This window comes from Mesoplodon bidens, assembly GCF_964165515.1.
Source record: "Mesoplodon bidens genome assembly, chromosome: 8".
Classification (NCBI taxonomy): Eukaryota; Metazoa; Chordata; class Mammalia; order Artiodactyla; family Ziphiidae; genus Mesoplodon; species Mesoplodon bidens.
In genome coordinates this window covers 99,899,384-99,907,094 of record NC_138165.1, presented here as the reverse complement: position 1 = coordinate 99,907,094, position 7,711 = coordinate 99,899,384, and positions in this window count along the sequence as shown.

Sequence of the window (7,711 nt, the reverse complement as noted above, 5' to 3'; positions counted from 1 at the left end):
GTTCCTTTTCTGAGTCAGATGCATCCCTTCTTCCTATGAGTTTCCAGTTTTGCTCCTATTATACATCTGATTTAACTCTCCCAACACAGTTTCCTTCCAGACCTGAACTCTGACTTGCTACTACTCTCCTTTCTTCTACCTGTTTCGCTTGAGGTTATGGACATTTCCCTGATCTCCAGTGAAGCTGATGCTTCTCAGGGGAGAGCACTCCTTTACAGAGTGTGCCAACACACTGGATATGTCCAGCCTCTCCAGACAGAAACGAAATGGGGATTTGACCCCAGTGTAAAGGGCACAATTGCCAAATATAGTCTCCTGGCCTCCAGTGCATGGGATGTGTCTCATTTAACTCATCCACTAATTAGCATTTTCCTTTGAAAATTCTGATTTACACACTGTCAGGAACATTTGCATTTTTCTTAATTTTAATCTAAGTCCAACCATTAAAAATCCACTCCTTTTGGTTAGATGTGTGTTGTTTCCCAAGACTCCTGGATAACCGCCAGTCCTCCCCAAGTAGACTTTCAATTTTCCTGGAGCCCCCGGATTGACTGGACATATTTTCATACACATACACACACACAAGTCCTTTTGTTGTTATTGTTGTTTGTTTTCTCTTTTTTTTCGTACATGTCAATCCCGAACTCCCAATCTATCCCTCCCCACCACCCTTCCCCCCTGGTAACCATAAGTTCATACTCTAAGTCTGTGAGTCTGTTTCTGTTTTGTGAATAAGTTCATTTGTATCATTTTTTTAGATTCCACATATAAGCAATATCATGATATTTGTCTTTGTCTGACTTACTTCATTTAGTATAATAATCTTTAGGTCCATCCATGTTGCTGCAAATGACACTATTTCATTCTTTTTAATGGCTGAGTAATATTCCATTGTGTATATATATACCACATCTTTCTACATTCATCTGGTGATGGACATTTAGGTTGTTTCATGTCTTGGCTATTGTAAGCAGTGCTGCATTGAACATTGGAGTGCATGCATACCTTCGAACCAAGTTTTTCTCTGGTTATATGCCCAGGAGTGGGATTGCTGGGTCGTATGGTAGTTCTATTTTTAGTTTTTTAGGGAACCTCCATATTGTTCTCCATAGTGGCTGTATCAATTTACATTTCCACCAACAGTGCAAGAGGGTTCCCTTTTCTCCACACCTTCTCCAGCATTTATTGTTTGTAGGTTTTTCGATGATGGCCATTCTGACTAGTGTGAGATGATATTTTATTGTAGTTTTGATTTGCATTTCTGTTGTTTGTTTTCTTAATTTCAAATCAATTTGTTCCAGAATGAAAACTACTACTAAGTGGATTCTCTTTCCCTGAATGTATGTTTCCTATTGCTGTTGTAATAAACTACCACAAACATAACAGCCTAAATTTATTATCTTACAGTTCTGGAAGTCAGACGTCCAAAATCAGTCTCTTGGGTCTAAAGTCAAAGTAACATCAGGGTTGGTTTCCTCGGAGGCACTAGGGAAGGATCCATTTCTTCGCCTTTGCTAGCTCCCTGAGGCTGCTACATTCCTGGGCTCCTGGCCTCTTCTTCCATTTTCAAAGCTAGCAGCGTAGCATCTTCTCTCCTTCTCCCCCACTGTTTCTGTCTCCACATGACCTTCTCTCTGACCCTGACCCTCCTGCTTCCCTCTTACGAGGACACTATAATCACATCGGACCTATCCTGATGACCCAGGATAATCTTCCCTCTCAAGAGTTTTAACTTAATCACATCCGCAGGGTCCCTTTTGCCTTATAAGGTAACATATTCTCAGGTCTCAGGGATTCGGGTGTGGACATCTGGGGAGAAAGGGAGCATTATTCAGCCTGCCAGACCAAGTAAACTAATTATTTTCTCATTTTCTTCAAAATAAAAATTATAATTAGTTAAATGAGCCATAGGTCAAGATTTATTTTCTTGATGGATAGAAGCCCAAGGAGTTTAATGACCTCTACACAGTCGTGTGATGAGAATCGACTGGCACAAAATCAAGGCACATCAATCTGAGATCAGCCGGTGGATCGCCTTCAATTTTTTGTCACATTGACTAGTTTCCTTTCTTCTGTTACTTCATAACATAGAACATTATTCCTAAATTATTAACAGGCCATCCTTTAATCTGGCTGTACAATTTGAAGAAGGCTGTGTAAAAGCGTTTTGCCAGTAGAAAACTCACGTGAAGTTGAGGGCCGATAGTGTAATTTGACATCTTAATTCTTCTCAGGCTGGTGGCAGCGTATTTGACAATTTATCATCCTTGGGTTTGAAATACCAAAAGTAATTGGAAGAATGGGTACAGAATGAGGTTGATTTAGCTAGTAGCTATCGAGAATCCACTACAGGGACTTCCCTGGTGGTCCGGTGGTTAAGGCTCCGCACTTCCACTGCAGTGGGTGCAGCTTCAATCCCTGGTCAGGGAACTAAAGATCCTGCATGCCTTGCTTTGCAACCCCAAAAATAAAATAAAATAAGATGGTTAATGAAAAACAATCCACTACATGCAAGGCACTTAACCGACCACCTTAAAGAACATGCCTTCCAAATGGAGAGGCAAGACCATCACGTGAATACTCAGCAATGTGGCACACAGGTGCTATTGAGGAAAGAACCATCCCGTCCAGAAAGACTTCACATTGCCCCTCATGCTTTCAATATTTCATTGGAACCTGCTTTCACTTGGGAAATTATGAGGAGTAGGAAGTGGATGGGAAGGTATAGTGTTTTTTTTTTTAATTAATAGACTAATGTTTAGAGCAGTTTTAGGTTTACAGAATATTTAGCAGAAAGTACAGAGAGTTCTCACGCACCCCATCTCTCTCCTGCTTGCAGTTCCCCTACATCTTGAGTTACTGTGGTACATATGAACCAATGGGGACACACTGTTATTAACTAAATGTCCTTCACTCTTTGTGCCATACAGTTCTATGGGTTTTGACAAATGCCTAATGTCATGTATCCACCATTACAGTATCATACAGAGTAGTTTCATTCTGTATTCATTCATTCATTCATAAATCCCTTGTTTTCCACTTTTTCATTCCTTCCTGCCTCCTCTCAGATCTCTGACAGACACTGATCATTTTAGTCTACATATGGGTCTGCCTTTTCCAAAACGTCACATAGTTGGAATCATATAGCCTGTAGTCTTTTCAGACTGGCTTTATTCACTTGGTAATAAGTATTTAAGGTTCCTCCTTGTCTTTCTGTGGCTTGATAACTCATTTCTTTCATCACAGAATAATATTCCATTGTAGGGATGTAGTACAGTTTATCTATTAAAGGACATCTTTGGTTGTTTCCAAGTTTTTCCGATTATGGATAAAGCTGCTATAAATATGCGTGTGCAGATTTGTGTGGACCTAGTTTTCAGCTCCTCTGGGTAAATACCAAGGGTTCTGGATCATAGGTGGTGACCATGTTTAGCTTTGTAAGAATCTGTCAAACCGTCTTCCAAAGTGTACCATTTTGCATTCCCACCAAAAATGAATGGGAGTTCTTGTTGCTCCACATCCTCACTGGTATTTGCTCTTGTCAGTTTTTGGATTTTAGCAGTTCTAATAGGTGTGTAGTGGTACCTCATTGTTATTAAATTTGCACTTGCTTAATGACATATGATGTTGAGCATCTTTTCATATGCTTATCTGCCATCTGTGTATTTTCTTTATTGAGGAGTCTGTTCAGATATTACCCATCTAAAAAATGGGTTGTTTTCTTATTGTTGAGTTTTAAGAGTTATTTATAGATTTTGGCTATAAGTTCTTTATTAGATATGTGCTTTGCAACTCCTTTCTCCTAGTCTGTGGCTTGTTTTTTCATTATTTTAGTCATGTGTTTTGCAGAGCTGAAGTTGGTTTTTTTTTTGTCTTTTAATTTTTTCTTTTTTTATTGAAGTATAGTTGATATACAATATTATATGTTACAGGTGTACAGTATAGGGATTCACAATTTTTAAAGGCTATATTCCATTTATAGTTATTATATTATAAAATATTGGCTATATTCCCTGTGTTGTAAAATATATCCTTGTAGGCTTATTTTATACATAATATTCGGTTGGCCAAAAAGTTTGTACGGTTAGTGAACACATTGTTCAATAAAATTTTGGGTGGAAATTTAAAATGTGTCTTTTATTTTTACTTAAAACTGAATGAACTTTTTGGCCAACCCAATAGTTCACACCTCTTAATATCCTGCCCCTATATTACCCCTCTCCCCTCCCTTTCTTTACTGTTAACCACTAATTTGTTCTCTATATCTGTGAGTCTTTTTCTTTTTTGTTATATTTATTAGCTTGTTGTATTTTTTAGATTCTACATATAAGTGATATCATACAGTAGTTGTCTTTCTCTGTCAGACTTATTTCACTTAGCATAATGCCCTCCAAGTCCATCCATGTTGTTGCAAATGACAAAATTTCCTTCTTTTTTATGGCTGAGTAATATTCCATAGTGTATGTGTGTGTGTACATATATATATATATATATATATATATACATAGATATACCACATCTTCTTTATCCATTCATCAGCAGAGCAGAAATTTAAAATCTTAATGCATCCAACTCATCAGTTTTTGTTTGAATTTTTCATTTAAAAATTCATAACTGAACTCAAGGTTATGTAGATTTTCTCCTATGGTGTCTTCTAAAAGTATTATAGTTTTGTGTTTTATATTTAGGTATATGACCCATTTGAGCTAATTTTTATGAAAAGTGCAAGGTCCATGTCTAGATTCACTTCTTTTTTACACATGGATGTACGGCTCTAGCACTATTTGTTTAAAAGACTATCTTTTTTCCATTGAATTGCCTTTGCTCCTTTGTCAAAAATTAGTTGAGTATATTTGTGTGAGTCTATTTATGGGCTCTCTTTCTGTTCTATTGATCTATTTGTCTATTCTTTCACCAATATCATGCTGACTAAATTATTGTAGCTTTTTAGTAAGTCTTGAAGTCAGGTAGTGTCAGGCCTCTAACTAGAATGTATAGTTTTTAATATAGCCCTCACATGCTTCCATGAAATATGTTTTTTTTAGATGAAGTTCTTTCCTGGAAATTTAAATTTTTTTTCTATATTTGTGAATACCATCCTGTTACATTTCATTACAGCTCCAAATTGTAGGGGATTTTCTTTCCAAACTCATTCACATGTAGAACAATTTGATAGGTATCGATAGGCTTTGAGTAGGAAATGATTATTACCTAGTAAGGGAAACAAGGATCTCCTCTTTCCAAACTATGTTTGCATAAAATGGATTATTACACTGAAGGTGGATGCTCAAATCCCTCCTACCACAACTGTTAATTATCAGGTACTTGTGGACAAAAGTGCAGCCTAAGAACATGCTCTCTGTCTTTGATCTTCATCCCGCGCCTAGTTCCTCACACAGGTGTCTCAACTAATGTGGAAAAAAAAGCTCTCTTATCACTGACAGCTGGAGATGGGTACCATCTGCAACTCTGGTGCCATAGGTGTCAACTGAAACAATACAAATGAGACTGGAGAATTTGCCAGTGGTTATTTTGCAGCAAGAAACTCACATATCAAGTGAATTCTCTCTGGCCATTGTGGGAAAAGAATAACCTCTGCTGGCTTCCTAAACTCAGGAGGATCACCTTTAACTTTTAAGAGATAAAATTACCCCAACATCTTCCCTGCACCTACGCTGGAGTCTCCTGCAGTGAAACGGACATGGATACTAACAGAGCCCATGTCTCCATCCATACAATCGGGCTCCACTATCACAGGTGAAAATGGAGACAGACAGCAATGTGGATCTTGAGCAACATCAGCCACTTGAAAATATGATGCCAAATCGAATAGTTGATAAATGCTCCCAGTAAGATAGAATTAACGCAGAAAACAGAAGAGAATTTAACAATATTTAAACATGTATTTTCACATTGATTTCAGGGCTACTTCAACAATAAATAAATCTTGCCATAAAATAGGACTAACAACAAAAATAAGAAATAATTCTTTCAAATGAAAAAAACATAACTGTCAAAATATTTTAACTTATTAAAAACACTGATGAAAAGAACATTCCCCAAAATGGAAATAATGATTTATAAGGGTAAATAACTCATTCGGAGTACAGAGTAAAAAGACCAAGAAAAATATTTTATAAAAGGAAAGATGAGACATGAAAATAGAGCAAAGAGACCCCATATTCATGAAATAGGAATGCTAGGAAACAATCAAGCAGATGGAGGATAAGCCAAAAAATAAAAACAAAAACAAAAGCAAAACAGAACAAATACCCAAAGGAAATTTCTCCAAGTTTTTTTTTTTTTTTTTTTTTTTTTTGCCGTACGCGGGCCTCTCACTGTTGTGGCCTCTCCCGTTGCGGAGCACAGGCTCCGGATGCACAGGCTCAGCGGCCATGGCTCACGGGCCCAGCCGCTCCGCGGCATATGGGATCCTCCCGGACCGGGGCACGAACCCGTATCCCCTGCATCGGCAGGTGGACTCTCAACCACTGCGCCACCAGGGAGGCCCCATCTCTAAGTTTAAGAATCATATGAATTCCAATTCAAAATGCCTCACAAATGTTTGGCAGGATTATTGAAAAAATTGAAACAAATTGAAAAATGCATTTGATTTCTAAGGATAAATAAGCATTTTCCAATATAAATACAAAATATAGTTTGTGAAGGAAAGAGATTGCTGACATCAGAATTCTCATTTGCAATACCAAATGCCAAACACAACGTGGAGCAACGTTGGCAAATTTCTGAGGAAATAACATTTGCTGAGAGTTCCATATACCAGACAAACGGTGGGTCATCTCTGAAGGCAAAAGAAAGACATTTTTCAGACCAGCCACGTAACTTTCTAGAAAGAATTACTTTGAAATTCTCCAGCCAAATGTAAACATGAATCTGAATTTGAATTTGAAAACACAGGGAAGTGAAAACATAATATCCAACAAATAGTGATGAGCAATGAAACTCAGGCTCCACACCAGACCTAGTGAATCAGAATTTTCGGTTTAGCAAGATTCCCAGGTGAGAAGCTGTGCTCTTTTTTTGTTTTTATTTTATTTTATTTTATTTTTGGCTGCGTTGGGTCTTTGTTGCTGTGCAGGCTTTCTCTAGTTGTGGCGAGCTGAGGCTACTCTTCGTTGTGGTGCACGGGCCTCTCATTGTGGTGGCTTCTCTTGTTGTGGAGCACGGGTTCTAGGTGCGTGGGCTTCAGTAGTTGTGGCACGTGGGCTCAGTAGTTGTGGCTTGAGGACTCTAGAGCGCTGGCTCAGTAGTTGTGGCACATGGGCTTAGTTGCTCCGCGGCATGTGGGATCTTCCCAGACCAGGGCTCGAACCCATGTCTTCTTCATTGGCAGGAGGATTCTTAACCACTGTGCCACCAGGGAAGTCCAGAAGCTGTGCTCTTAAAATAATTCTGAACACCCTTACAACTGCCAACTGCTGAGGAGTGGGAAAATTTTTAAATTTTAGTCCTGCTTAGTTTGATTCCAATTTGTTTAAAACAATAATTTAAACAATCTCTAGGTTTAATGCAGTTTATTGGAGGGGGAGGGGCTGATGGCAGTCTTGTGGTTTCTCACTTCCCCCCCTTCTTTCTAACATGGTATCTGGAACATGGTGTGGGGTCAACTGGGTCTCATGTTATTTGAGGGTAAATGGAACCCCCTGATCTCAAGTTGGTCCTTGGTTGTGCAGTTGGGTCTGCTGAGAGG